Source organism: Protopterus annectens, chromosome 5.part0 (assembly GCF_019279795.1).
Source record: "Protopterus annectens isolate FY-2018-M chromosome 5.part0, PAN1.0, whole genome shotgun sequence".
Classification (NCBI taxonomy): domain Eukaryota; kingdom Metazoa; phylum Chordata; order Ceratodontiformes; family Protopteridae; genus Protopterus; species Protopterus annectens.
The window spans coordinates 1,434,510,050-1,434,526,342 of NC_056735.1; the positions used below are offsets into that span (position 1 = coordinate 1,434,510,050).

General features: G+C 36.9%; 1 protein-coding gene across 5 annotated transcripts in view; it reads right to left on the reverse strand.

Moving 5' to 3' along the window:
- NALCN (sodium leak channel, non-selective) overlaps positions 1–16,293 on the reverse strand; it is a 3,563,801-nt gene that overhangs the window by 587,681 nt on the left and 2,959,827 nt on the right. The gene's annotated exons all lie outside the window — the stretch shown is intronic.

Below are 16,293 nucleotides of genomic sequence, written 5' to 3' on the forward strand. Positions count from 1 at the left end.
ATTGCCAACATCAATATCTGTTTAAATAGTCTTCATCAGTAGCATATAGCGGATGTGCATGCACCTGACCAAAGCCCTCTGACGACACTTCTGTGTGAACTGTACAGACACAGGAGCAGTACATGCTGTAAACATAAACAATCTGCATTTCCTGTTGCAATTGTACGAGTCATCCATAGTAAATTTCATACATGCAGCCATCATTATTAAAGTTTGTCAGTCCTCTCCATTTGACAATACTAGCTATACAATCTCTTGGCTTTCTACTAATACAAAACAATTTTGTTCCCCAACAAACTATACCTACAGATTATGCTCCATGTTGCAATTAACAAGTCCCCAGTGCAAAAAAGGCAGTTACTGATTAAAAAATAAAAGTAACAACCATCCTCTCTCCTAATCTTAACCCCTTCCTGATAGACCTACAGCTCCATCTAGGTGTTAACTGAGGCAACAGATATCAAATTACACATAAAATATCTCAATAAAATGCACTCTAGAAGCAAAATGACTTGTCCAACATGAAAAAAACAATTAAATGAGGCATTTAAATGACAGCATAATTGCATATTGCTAGACCTTTACAACCTTCTCAAACAGCCCCTTTATCCCCTTACTTATAGATACTAACTCTACAGCTATGCAACCAAGGCTACAGTGTGATCACATGCAGAACTGCACAGCTGACCACAGCTGATTCAAATGAAGATGTCAAATAAGTGAAGAGTCTGCAAAAGGAAACGCACCCGTATATATGTAAATATTACTTTCATTCACAGGCAGATCAATCGAGGCACAAAAAAAGCCCCACTGATTGTAAGCAGGGTCTCAGTCTTGACTTCCTTCCAGGGCCATCTGGGAGGTGACTACAGTCCTAATTAGAGACATAATCCCTTACAGGAGCCATGTTAAAGTCCATGCTGGAGAATTTTACACAGTGATGTTTAATCTTTTTTACTCAATCTATTATAGCTGGATGAACTGCAGTTCACAGGTTCAATACTCAAAACTCCCAAAAGTCAATGTCTGCTAATGCAGGCACAACTCATTACAGCTGAGTGCGCCTCCAGGCGTTTCTGCAGTTACTTCCTACTGCACTTCTAGGCATCAAATATCGCTTATTCATGTTTGAATTAATAATTCCAAACCCATGCTACATACAATGCACCAGAATATTTTATTCTGTAGTATACATGAGGGCAAAAACAATTATAGCGATATTTGACCTCTGTCAATAAGTATTTGTTAGACCTGTAAGGTGATAACTTCATTTTTTTAAAGACTCAAGCCACACCCACTGGTAGTTAAAAGTACACATACTGAAACGAACTGTACTGAAAGGAATGAGTTAAAATCATCAAAAACATCAACATGCCACTGCGGATGCTCTGATTATTTCCCAGACATATTCCCAACACCATGTTCTGTTGATTCCCCATACATATTGAACATCTGTTTTTTGACAAAAGTGTGTCATGTCGACAAAACAGGTGTCAACATTAGGGAGTTTTACTTATTTTAAGCACACCCATATTGATCTACACACACACACACACACACACACACACACACACACACACACACACATACATACACACACACAACACTAGCTCTTCCATGTGGTTTAATTTTTTTTCCCAATATTTCAGGGCTCAGCATTCTGCATCCCAACATTTCAAAAGAGAGCCATTGTGACTCAAGACTTCTAATGTCAAAAAAATAACACCCAATACTTTGGAAAAACCTTTTAGTGGGAAGAACATAAACAGTGATTGGCAGCAAGGTGGACCATCCAATCCTTTATTCCACATGCTATCTGAAAGACCTGCCAACTTCAAACTTGTAGCTGACTGAATGAAAAAAATGTCTACATGAAATAGCCAGTAGGTCAACTGTCATCTAAAATGTCAGACAGCCAGTAAACTAGAATTGTTATTGGCTCCTTTTACATTTGATAATGATTCTGGTAGAAAAATATAACTGACTCATTAAGTAAGGAAATTCCCTCTAAAATTTTACTAAATGCAAAATATCGCGTAAATTCCATTTCAAGTTGTATCATTCATTATTTAAATTTTGTATCTGGCCTGACTTCAGTCTCAGCATGGTAAAGGCTCAATGGATGTAGTAGTTTCCAAGTTTAAAGCAGATGGCTTTTGTAGTCCTTTGGGGTTTCCTGGATATAATGAATGATAATTAAAAAACAAACAATCAGTAACTCAAAGCACAGAAAAGTAAAATAATAGCTTGTTTACTTGTTTGGGAAACTAAACTATAATGCAAAAGATCATTAGATCATCTTCAAACATTTGGGTGTCATGAAGTGCAAAAGAAAGGCATAACCACAACCTTCAAATCCCCTTTTATTGAAATTATCTATTTTATGTCATCACTTGAAAAAGAAATAGACAATCACAATTTCTAAAAACATATCTGTGTTTAAATGACTATTTAAAATCACACTTTTAAAAACATCTTTTTGTTTTAATGATTAAAACCATACGATCAATCACAGTTCATGAAGACACAAGTTAAAAATGAAGAAAGAGTAAATATTCTCAGTGTGAACTTCTCCAGGATTTTAAAAACAGGTATTACACTATAGTAAATTTGTGCAATAAAACCCAATTTGTTAGAATTATGTCTTGTTTCAAAATATATGACCGACAATGTATTAAATATGTTATGTGTATGATTACAATAATCTTACATATATATGCATACATGCTGAGGTAGCATTGTTGCCTCACAGCAAGACGTTGTCCCATTCGATTCTCAGCTAGAGCGTCTTCTGTGTGGAGGGACACGTGAATGGGCATGCCTTCGTTGAAGGTTGTGCGTCAGGGCTGGTAACTCGGCACGTAAAAATCCACTACCAAACATTAGCAGACCGGAGTTCCGCTGTGGCGACCCCTAACCGGGATAAGCCGAAAGACACAACAACAACACACACATATTATATATATATATATATATATATATATATATATATATATATATAAAGATCTATGTAATTACTGTAGTTTGTCAACACACCACAATGTCAATGAAATGGCAAGAAAGTCAGCCACAAATGTTTGACAATTCGAAATGCTGAATGTCAACCCCCATGCTTCACTGCATGCCACCAAAAAAAGAAATCAAAAACAAAGTAACATGATTTTTTTGCAGAGTGAAGCCCCTCTGCCCCCAAATATCCTGCCAATTATATATACTATATATACTAACTCCAAGATCACACAATCCCATGGGAAAGAGAATATTCGCCCACCTGGGGATTATTGATCTATCCCACCTGTCAACCAGTTGCATATGTTGAACTTTTGTGGTCCATCAATAGGCCATCAACATTGTGGTGTGTCAATGTAATGCACTGGAACCATAGGCCATTGTAGCAAGTTGGGCTGCACAGGTCCTCTTTTGGATATATACATTCTGAAAACATGGCTTGGACATGACGAGTCACAAACAAAGAAAATGAGGCAAATAGGAATCTACTATAACTCAGCACCATACAGAGAGGCATTTGCAAAGCCTCATATTTAATGATCAGTCCTAGAACTTACATCTATAGCTGGGGGTAATCAATCAGCAGTCATAGCAATTAAAGGGAGATGTGTAACAATATCTATTAAAAAGAAAGAAGTGCTACTTTTTCTGAAATTGTAGGATTTTTTTTTAAATTCTGTAAAACATCAATACACAGTGAGACAGCATCACCGTCATTGGGCACTGCATATGTCCAGCTAAATTTCCTCAATGTATCTAATGTGGCTATTGTGCAAGCACTGTGGACCCTATAGTAATGTGAGGGTTTAGTTGAGGAGTTTACCAGCTTTTTGCTTTACAGTTTTACTGGGATCTGCTGTAGTGGATGACACTTACAAAAAAAAGATGTTTTAAGCATTTCAAGCAAAAAGTGTCAAAACTTCTGAAAGTTAGGATTTCATACCCAGAATTTATGTTTTCTCTAACTGCAGGCAACAAATGTCACACCACCACCTAATTAAGTTGCAATAGTTCAAAAAGATAGTTAGTATGCCCCTCCCCCATTTAGTTTGGCCATATCTAACTGCATTTATTTATATTCAGGGCAAGATGGTGCCTGAGTTTGTTGAAAGTTCCAGTCAAGTTTAGGATTTTGGTCTCTTTCTTTATTCAGAGCTTTTAAGGACACAGTTATGTATTGCAGGGGGGTGCCACGGCTTGATCTGTGAGAGAAGAAGATGGATCATATCAAAGCATACCATAATACTTCCTAGAATAGCTTGCTCCAAGGTGTGTCCTTAGTTAGAGGAGACTTATATGCAAGGACTGATGAGACATAAGCAATGAACAAATAATCTGAAGTGTATAAAGTTCTTTCCTCCTTCTCTCCCAGGGGTTTACAAGACTGAGAGAGGGATTTGTGCCTTTTACTAAACCATATGTAGTTTAAGTTTAATTCCTGAATTATCTATAGCTGTAGATTTGCAGTTGGGATGGCTACATAAAGAACCATAGAGGTAAGGAGCTTATTTTACCCATTAGACTCTGATGCAAATGCCTTTTTATGTGCCACCTATGTTTAAGATTCATTTCCCACAATCTATGAGAAGGGTACAGCCACATTCCAACAACTAATTCAATACAGGAATAGAGAAAGGAGATTTTACCAATAGGTATGTTTAGCAGTAATGGTATTCAAAATAGACAAGAAGAGGGCTGGGATTTACTGGAGGAAATTAGCAGGGGAACCAATACATTGGGAGCAAATAACTTGAGAGGGGAAGGTAAACGAGAGGGAGGAGACTAAGCAGAAATTTGGACTGCAGGTTAGACATTGCTTTCCCTATCGGGGACCATTTTCATCTAGTTTAGTCGATATCTGAAAGCCTAGAGAGGACAGATGCAGGTAATTCTTCACAAAGCAACCTGGTTTGGTAACAATGTTCTCCCCCATTGTCAAATACTGTATCCTTCCCTAGCCAATTTTTAAGTCAGTCATCTTCTGTTCATATTGTGGCATTATCCTTAGTGAAGGTAAAATGCTGCTCAGTGCTAGGTTAGTTTGGTGGATATGGGTATATTGAGACAGAGAAAAAATTATCTAATATTTACGGACAACTATTCAATCCTTAAAGAAACAAATACAGTATGTGACAGATGCCTATACACAGTGCCTCTGGAGGCAAAACTGTCACACCAAACACTCATAATAGTAATCTAGTGCCAGAGACACACACGCCACATCTACCACACATAGAATGCACACCACACATAGACTTACTTATGTTGAGTCACTTAAATGCAATTCATCCCATCTGTAAGAACAGGAAAACATTAAAAAAATGATTGTGTTATCCAAGAATACTCAGCACTTTTAGTGAGAGACCACTGGGCTCCCTCAGATGTGGGGCATGTGCCCACTGTGAGTTTATTGATGAATCCAGATATTTTAAACATCCTGGAACAGATCATTAGTGGGAACTTAGAACAGTAGCAGATTGTAACACCAAAAATGTTATATATGTGGCTCACCGTCGCATGTGTTTCAGGTTCTATGTGGGCAAAACTAATCGTCGCCTCAGGGAACGGGTGAAGGATCATGTCTATTGCACCAGGAAGGGCTATTACTATAGTGCCTTAGCTAAACACACCCTGCAGGAAGGAAATGAGCACACATTTTTATTTCAGGTTTTGCATGTATTGATTGCACATGGTAGGTTGGGGGACTTGGTTAATAGGAAAGAAATGTAGAGTTACAGTGGATTTTGAGACTTGGGGCACACCGTGGACTTGGTTTGAATGACCATGTCCCACTGAAGCCTGTCTTGAAGTCAAGAAAATTAAAGTGATTATGTGTATATTGTTTGTGAACATTTTAGGTGTATTCCTTTAATGTGTGCAGGGTTACCTTTTTAATTGGGTGGGTGTTGCCTTAGTTGATAGGATGATTACTGACTATTAGATTGTATAAATGAAGCCTTGGTGATGTGTTTTGATGTCTGAAGAAGCAATGTGGATTACTGCGAAAGAGCTTACCTACCAATAAACTACTTCTTGCTTTTATTATTGTGTGCCTACGATTCTGCCAGAACTTCTGTTCCACTTTTTTCTGCTTATTTGTTGGCTTGATTTGTGGAACACTCACTGCTTGGGGACTGGTTTCCTTTTTTGTTAAACTAATACTTTGTTGAAGCACCTTTTGATTTAATTACAACATTCGGTCTTCTTGGGTAGGAGTCTATCAGCATGGCGCATCTTGACTTGACAATATTTGCCCGCTCTTCCTTGCAAAAGCACTCCAAATCTGTCAGATTGTGAGGTCATCTCTTGTGCACAGCTCTCTTCAGTTCACCCCACAGATTTTCTATTGGATTTAGGTCTGGGCTTTGGCTGGCCCATTCCAAAACTTTAATTTACTTCCAGTGAAGCCATTCATTTGTTGAATTAGATGTAAGCATGGGGTCATTGCCATGTTAAAATGTGAAATTCTTCTTCATCTTCAGCCTTCTAGCATAAACCTGAAGGTTTTGGGCCAAAATTGACTGGTATTTGGAACTTTTCATAATAACCTCCACCATGAGTAAAGTCCCAGTTCCAGCTGAAGAAAAGCAGCCCCATAGCATGATACTGCTTTCACTATACTTCACCTTAGGGATGGTGTTCTTTTGGTAATGCAAAGTGTTGTTTTTGTGCCAAATGTACCTTTTGGAATTGTGGCCAGAAAGTTCAACCTTGGTCTCATCAGACCATAACACATTTTCCCACATGCTTTTGTGAGATTTGATAAATCGTTTTGCAAATTTTAGCCAGGCTTGGATGTTTTTCTGTGTAAGAAAAGGTTTCCATCTTGAAACCCTACCCCACAGTACAGACATATGGGGAATACGGGAGATTGTTGTCACATGTAGTACACAAGCAGTACTTGCCAGAAGTTCCTGCAGCTCCTTCAGTGTTGCTGTAGGTCTCTTGGCAGCCTCTCTAACCAGTTTTCATCTTGTCTTTTCATCGGTTTTGGAGCGAAGTCCAGTCATTGTTGTCCCATATTTTCTCCACTTTTTGATGACTGTCTTCACTGTGTTCTATTGTATATCCAATGCTGTGGAAATATTTTGTACCCTTCTCTTGACTGATACTTTTCAACAATGAGATCCCTTTGATGCTTTCTAAGCTCTCTGTGAACCATGGCTTTTGCTGTAGCAGGCAACTGAGTAAATGTCAGGAAAATCCTACTAGGACAGCTGAAATTTATTTGGGGTTAATCAGAGTCTGTTTAACTGATGGCAGGTGTGTACCCAAGAAGACTGAATGCTGTAATTAAATCAAAAGGTGCTTCAAGAAAGTATTAGTTTAAGGGTGTGCACACTTATGCAACCAGCTTATTGTACCTGTTTTATTTTTTATATTTTTTCCCTAACAGATCTGTTTGTTTTTCAGTTGAATTGTACAAGTTATAAGTCACATTAAAGGTGGGAAAAGATTTGAAATGATTTATTGGGATCTCATTTTTTTATATCACAAAACTTGGCATCTTAACATGGGTGTGTAAACTTTACATATATATATATATATATATATGTATATATATATATATATATATATATATATATATATGTATATATATATATATATATATATATATATATATATATATATGTATATGTATATGTATATATATATATATATATATATATATATATATATACATATACAGGGTGACAATTAGGAGGTCGAAGTGGGTTCAGTGGAACCTACTTCAGTCAAAGTCTGGAGACCGAACGGCAACAAAGTTGAACCTGACATTGTCGAAGTACAAATCTCGCCACCATCTTGATCCATGTTAAAACCCGTTCCGAGGTATAGGGAAAATTGTATTTCAACAATGTTGGAATTCGACATTGTCAGTTTCGCTGAAGTAGGTCGATGATCCCATAGTTCGATGGGGTCAGGTTTGACCTTCTGATGGTAAACCATATATATATATATATATATATATATATATATATATATATATATATATATATATATGTATATATGTATATGTGTATGTACATAGAGTAAATATATATATATATATATATATATATATATATATATATATATATATATATATATATATATATATATGTACACACACACACACACACACACACACACACACACACACACACACACACATACACACGTACACACAAAAAAGATAAGACACCGAGGTAACCCCTTACATCATGTCAGGGACCAGGGACTTTCATTACTTTGATATAAAGCTGTAGGAAGCAGGAGTGTAGATATTATTGTTAATGTTATATGGAGTACATATATTGACAGCCAGACGCATGTGGAGCTGCACTCTCATGTCAAAATTGATCTATGCATCAGTTGAAAAGCTATAAAGATGAAGATATTTCAAGCTTCTAGTAATTCAGAAGATCAAATAGATTTATACATTAAAGAAAGGATTTCTACAAAAAATATGTTAATTATAAATATTGAAGTACGAATGTGGCTCTAGGAGATGAAGTTGACTCCTAAAAAACTAGCAATATGTCAATATGTGTGTGTATATGTATGTTTTTTTATTCCTTCTCTCTCTTCCTATATCAGTATATCTCTATATGTATCCCTATCAGTTGAGTGAGTTTTCAGAAACTCACAATTCATATGGTCAAGACCATATGACTGAGTTTCTGGAAACTCAAAGCTTTTGAATGGACATGGCAGTACAGCAAGGATTGGGAATTTATCCTTTTCTTCACTGTACTGAGATCTCGGATTTGGTATATATAATTTGCAGGGGCTATGGGGGGAACACATGGGGGTGCAGGTGGGCCTGCCCCCTGCATAAACATAAGAAAGTAGATTTTTGTGTTTTTTTTTTTTTTTGATGTTTGAGTTTTTGGAAACTCGATCATCTGACATAAATCCCTGTATATATATATATATATATATATATATATATATATATATATATATATATATATATATATATATATATATATATATCTATATCTTGAGAGAGAGATGTGTGTGTGTGTGTGTGTGTGTGTGTGTGTGTATTACATGCCTCTCAACAGTACAGATTTTCACAGAATGCCCAGATTTTTGCCTCATATTTTTGGTCTGTTTCTCATAGAAATTGTGTTTTTTTTACAAATCACTGGGATGATCTAAGGGTTAAAGTCACTAAATAATGAAATGCATTTGAGTTTCAGACTTCATATCCTTCAGAAAAATGCATGCTAACACAAATCCTGTTATTCTAGCAACTTTCTAAGTTTAACAGTAATATTTAAAATGTGTCCCTATTTTTGGGATTCTGTCTCCCCATTATGTCGGCTTTGTCCAGATTTCTTGCTCTAAGGGGATGATAGGTTGAGAGGTATGGTGTGTAAATATATATATTTGTGTGTATGTGTGTGTGTGTGTGTGTGTGTGTGTATGTGTGTGTGTGTGTGTGTGTGTGTGTGTGTATATATATATATATATATATATATATATATATATATACACACACACACACACACACACACACACACACACACACACACACACACACACACACACACACATATAAACACACATAACACACACAGATATATACACATACACGCAGACACACACACACACACACACACACACACACACACACACACACACACACACACACACACACACACACACACACCTTTTCAGGGGAGATCTGAGGTAGTATGGCAATGGCGAGCTCACTGGGGAACTTCCTCTACTCTTTCCTGTTACTGTAACAGGTCATATGGTAGTTGCAGTGCACATTGGGAAGAGATGGGGTTGGACACAAGTGTTTCAGAGAGAGAGGTGATGTTCTATTAATTGTTTTGAATGATGATAGCTCATTAGATGAAACATTGCTGACAATGATGGATGAAAATGAACCTAAGCTCAGCTGCTGTTGCTTCCGGAGGAGATGTAATGGATTGCTGTAATATGGAAGGTGAACAGAATATTATGCAATCAGGGTTAGAGGTTAAAAGGCATGGAGCACTTTCAACTCTTTTTCTCTGAGATGCTTGGATCAAACACTCTCTAGGATGTACTAAAGGAAGCAGCTACAACCTATGCAACTGTGGGTCAGAAAACAGCTTCAGAAACTACAAATATTCCTTATCAGGCTGGAAGTTTACCTGTTGTATGAATTTCATCAAGTTCAGGTAAGCAAATTGATCAGTATGCTGCTTGAGAAACTGTTATATCTTCTTCAGGCTTCTCTGGTAAAGACATAACCACCTTTATCCATGTAGGTAAAGAGTTTTCTACAACATAACTTTTGTACTTGCTGAGTTTTCTTCTGAAATGTGAATAAAAAGTGTGCTCCCGAAGCTAATCCTACCTTTGTTGGTATGAATATCCCCCCCAAAAGTTGTGTTTTAGTACAATTTCATACAGATGATATGCTGTTTTGGTTCTGAGGTGAAAAAAAAAATATGATGACAGAAACATTTGGACTGGTGCATATGAGTTACAGGTCATGTTAAAAATGTCTCAGGAAAACTTTGTTCATATTCTTTGTGTTATTAATATCTATGGGTTAAAAAGTTATGTGCATCATGCAGGCAACCTAAAACATGAATTTTTGTGCTTTCCTGATTCATTCAATTAAAAATTGTGTCAAAAGGAAATGCCCTCAATCTTGGGAAGTAGGTCATACTTCCCAGAATTGTGTTAAGTCTTGTAGGAAATGTAAGGGAACAGATAATTTGTGGTTTGATTGTTATCAGGTTCAGGACCCTGATAAATCATAGCTGTCCACTACTGCTTCTGTTCCACCTGAGATTCCCACATCGGAGAAGTAAATAGTACATGATACTGTTAGCTGTGTGGATGATATTGATGAACAGCCTACTGATATTATTGTGGGTGTACATGATACTGTTAGCTGTGCAGGTGATACTGATGAACAGCCTACTGATATTATTGTGGGTGTACATGATACTGTTAGTTGTGTGAGTGATATTGATGAACAGCATGCTGATATTATTGTGGGTGTACATGATACTGTTAGCTGTGCAGGTGATACTGATGAACAGCCTACAGATATTATTGTGGGTGTACATGATACTGTTAGCTGTGCAGGTGATACTGATGAACAGCCTACTGCTATTATTGTGGGTGTACATGATACTGTTAGCTGTGCTGGTGATACTGATGAACAACCTACTGATATTATTGTGGGTGTACATGATACTGTTAGCTGTGCAGGTGATACTGATGAGCAGCCTACTGATATTACCATGGGTGTACATGATACTGTTAGCTGTGCTGGTGATACTGATGAACAGCCTACTGATATTATTGTGGGTGTACATGATACTGTTAGCTGTGCAGGTGATACTGATGAAAAGCCTACTGATATTACCATGGGTGTACATGATACTGTTAGCTGTGCTGGTGATACTGATGAACAGCCTACTGATATTATTGTGGGTGTACATGATACTGTTAGCTGTGCAGGTGATATTGATGAACAGCCTACTGATATTATTGTGGGTATACATGATACTGTTAGCTGTGCAGGTGATACTGATGAACAGCCTACTGATATTATTGTGGGTGTACATGATACTGTTAGCTGTGCAGGTGATATTGATGAACAGCCTACTGATATTATTGTGGGTGTACATGATACTGTTAGCTGTGCAGGTGATATTGATGAACAGCCTACTGATATTATTGTGGGTGTACATAATACTGTTAGCTGTGCAGGTGATACTGATGAACAGCCTACTGATATTATTGTGGGTGTACATGATACTGTTAGCTGTGCTGGTGATACTGATGAACAGCCTACTGATATTATTGTGGGTGTACATGATACTGTTAGCTGTGCAGGTGATACTGATGAACAGCCTGCTGATATTATTGTGGGTGTACATGATACTGTTAGCTGTGCAGGTGATACTGATATTACCGTGGGTGTACATGATACTGTTAGCTCTGCAGGTGATATTGATGAACAGCCTACTGATATTATTGTGGGTGTACATGATACTGTTAGTTGTGTGAGTGATATTGATGAACAGCCTGCTGATATTATTGTGGGTGTACATGATACTGTTAGCTGTGCAGGTGATATTGATGAACAGCCTACAGATATTATTGTGGGTGTACATGATACTGTTAGCTGTGCAGGTGATATTGATGAACAGCCTACTGATATTATTGTGGGTGTACATGATACTGTTAGCTGTGCAGGTGATACTGATGAACAGCCTACTGATATTATTGTGGGTGTACATGATACTGTTAGCTGTGCAGGTGATATTGATGAACAGCCTACTGATATTATTGTGGGTGTACATGATACTGTTAGCTGTGCAGGTGATATTGATGAACAGCCTACTGATATTGTGGGTGTACATAATACTGTTAGCTGTGCAGGTGATACTGATGAACAGCCTACTGATATTATTGTAGGTGTACATGATACTGTTAGCTGTGCAGGTGATATTGATGAACAGCCTACTGATATTATTGTGGGTGTACATAATACTGTTAGCTGTGCAGGTGATACTGATGAACAGCCTGCTGATATTACCGTGGGTGTACATGATACTGTTAGCTCTGCAGGTGATATTGTGAACAGCCTACTGATATTATTGTGGGTGTACATGATACTGTTAGCTGTGCAGGTGATATTGATGAACAGCCTACTGATGTTACCGTGGGTGTACATGATACTGTTAGCTCTGCAGGTGATATTGATGAACAGCCTACTGATATTATTGTGGGTGTACATGATGCTGTTAGCTGTGCAGGTGATATTGATGAACAACCTACTGATATTACCATGGGTGTACATGATACTGTTAGCTGTGCTGGTGATACTGATGAACAGCCTACTGATATTATTGTGGGTGTACATGATACTGTTAGCTGTGCAGGTGATATTGATGAACAGCCTACTGATATTATTGTGGGTGTACATGATACTGTTAGCTGTGCAGGTGATATTGATGAACAGCCTACTGATATTATTGTGGGTGTACATGATACTGTTAGCTGTGCAGGTGATATTGATGAACAGCCTACTGATATTATTGTGGGTGTACATGATGCTGTTAGCTGTGCAGGTGATATTGATGAACAGCCTACACATAATGTTCTGGGTACTGGTGATAAAAATGGAAAAAGGGATACTGGTAATAGTGAAGATACTGAAGAAAATGCCAGAGACTGTTGTTGTTTGTCTTTCGGATTCTTCTCAGTTAGGGGTCGCCACAGCGAAACTCCGGTCTGCTAATGATTGGCAGTTGTTTTTTTATGGTGTCGAGTTGCCAGCCTGATGCCCAACCTTCAATGAAGGCACACCCATTTACGCATGTCTTTCGAACACCCACTCAACCACGGGGAGGACATGCAGACTCCACACAGAAGGCACTCCCTGCACTCTAGTCGAGGATTGAACGGGAGAACCTCTTGCTGTGAGGCAACAACGCTACCGATAAAGCTAGTACTATTGGAAGAGATAGAAAATACAAGTTAAAAGAATGGATGAAATCCACTGCAAAAAGGGAAAATGCTGTTCATACAAGTATATTGTCTCAGTATTAGCCTTAGAAATACAAACAGGCATTGTGTAGTCTTAGAACAATGTAAACTTCTTTTTATAGATGTAATTTCTTTGCCTGATGTCAGATAATTAACTGAAAGTTTATAGCAACAAGTATCAGTTGTTTATGGGATAATGTTTACTGGTCTTTTGAGAATAACCTACATTGTAGCACTGCAATATTTTATAAAAACATTTGAAATTATTGGTTGTCATCCTTTCAAGAGGTTTTAGTGTCTGTGACTCTTCCTGTTCTCCGGATTTATTTTGTCTTATTTCTATCTATGCTTCATCCATTGCAAAACAGTATGAACATTTATTTAGATCCTTAAAGGCACACCTGTTATCATTGTTGATGATCTAAATTGCCTCTTCCAAAAAAGTACTTGAAAGTTTAATAATGATGTTAAATGTTTTGCACAGTGTGAAATTTAAACTAGGGCCTAATTTAGGGCACCCTTATTTTGTGGGCTCTTTTGCTACAGAATCTTTGCATCTGAACTGGATTTTTTTGAAAAAAAAAATAACAGAAACTTAAGATTTATTTTATGGTATAAATTTAAAGAAGTGTGGGATCATACGGGTTGTCCTTAACTCAGTTTCTTCTACCTCATATAATGGATAAATACTATTATTTTAGACCTTGGAGTACATTATCTCCTTTTGTTAGTAGCAGAATTGGCTAACTTTTCTAGTACATATATATTACAAGATTTTTTATGGATATTAATGCTAAGTAGACACCTGTTTAAGGCTTTATAAAATATAAGATTAAGGAGGATAGACTTTGCAATATGTGTTCCTCTGAAAAATCTATTGAGAATGCTTTATTATACTGTGTGAGAGTTCAGATTTTTTTGGACTCAGATATTGCACGATTATGATCTGTTTGTATAGAACAATCAGATATGTTCACTGACTTAGAGAACACATACCATCTGGATGAACAATAGGTCATTAATTACCTCAGAGGTTTGGTCGTCTTCCATTAACAATGAAAAAATGATGGATACAGGCTTATTTCCTAAGATTAAGTATAGACATAAAAAACAGATAGCTGATTAATGCCACTGGGGTAGTGAGACAAATTGATACAGGAACACTCCAACTCTGCTAATTTAACAGCTTGACATCATGTTAGATTATTTCTGGAATTTGGTATCAAATCACCGCTAGCCAATTGAGAAGAAAAACTGTAAAGAAAAAGTTGGCCCAACAAAGCAACACAAGTTCAGTGATGAGCAAATCCAAATTGGTTGATTTACTGCTATTGAGTCCTTCACCCAGAAGACAATTAAACAGTATGTCTCTCAACAGATGCTGTTTCATTTCGGGAAAAGCACACAAAAAGCACAAGGGAGGGAATTTAATGACTGTAAAACTACCAGAAAATATGCTCAAAGAGTTTCTGGGAAGATTCATCAAAAAATCTTTTACCTACTTTCTAAACACCAACTATATTTTGTTTCATTTTATTTAATATTTTAAATGCAGAATTTTTACATTCAGGAAAACAGAAGATATATATTGACACCAATTGATAAGTTGATAAGAGAAATTTAAATACACACTGTGTAGTAATGCTATCAATTACAAGTTATATAATAAAATATTCAAAACAGTTATTCACATTAATAGATTGTATTGTATCAAATTCATAGGAATTAATATATTTCTGTAAACATTCCCTTTACAATTAATAGAAATGTATATGTAAGTTATAGTGTAAATTAAAATAAACTCTGAAAACTATTGAGCATCTATTAAGTAGCTATTAGACAGCTATTAAACTACTACTACTAAACATCCAGGGTAGAGACTTTCCATTTGAGGTCTATATTTTGTGACAACATTTATATGATGCCTGTAGGGTGACAGACTCTGGGATTGTTTATCCCATGCGACTAGGATTCTTAAGGAGAAGCACTAATGTATGATGACAGTTATATGTCTGTATGAGAGGTAGCTAAGTAAGGAGACCACACCTCAATAAGACTTTATCTAATGTTCCTCTTCTGTTTGTCACATTATATTCTGCCCTATAAATTGTGTCTTTGATATGTAAGCATTTCTTCATCATAAGTGATATTGCGGTTTTCCTGGTCTTTGTAATTGCTTCCTTCCCAGCCAGTGACATCACTTGTAGAATGTAGGGAGGTGTTAGGCAACCCAGCCCAATATGATAAAGTCTTCTTTTCAGTTTCATTAATCTGATATAGTTGACCAGCTGTCATCCAAAATTCAGCCCAAAAGCTATTAATCAAGGGGCTCTCATATATATCCCCATGGCGCCATACTGTATGCTGTAAAATTTGGCACCTCCAACAGGTTATTTTAGAGCCTGGGAACCACTGGGTTAGTTTATCTGGTGTTAAAAATAGCATATGAAGACATTTACAGGTGAAGGTTCTCCAACTTAGAGAAGAGGTGATCTTAGCTGGAGCTCACAGTATCTGTTAAATCTCTTGCAAATTGAATGCATAATTGGTGCTCCCTTCATGTAGTTTTTGGAATTCTTGGAAGACAGTGAAATGAATTTCATCTAAAGACATGTAAAGTCGGATATTCTCTCTTTGATGAGTCTTTTGCCATTAAAATATATTTTAATATCTGAAGGACTGGGGACTTTGTAAGTCACTCTGATTTACATCGACACTTAAAGACTGGAGCACAGATCTGAGTTGAAAGCAATGCAAGTCTTGGGTATGGAATCCTTTAGGAGT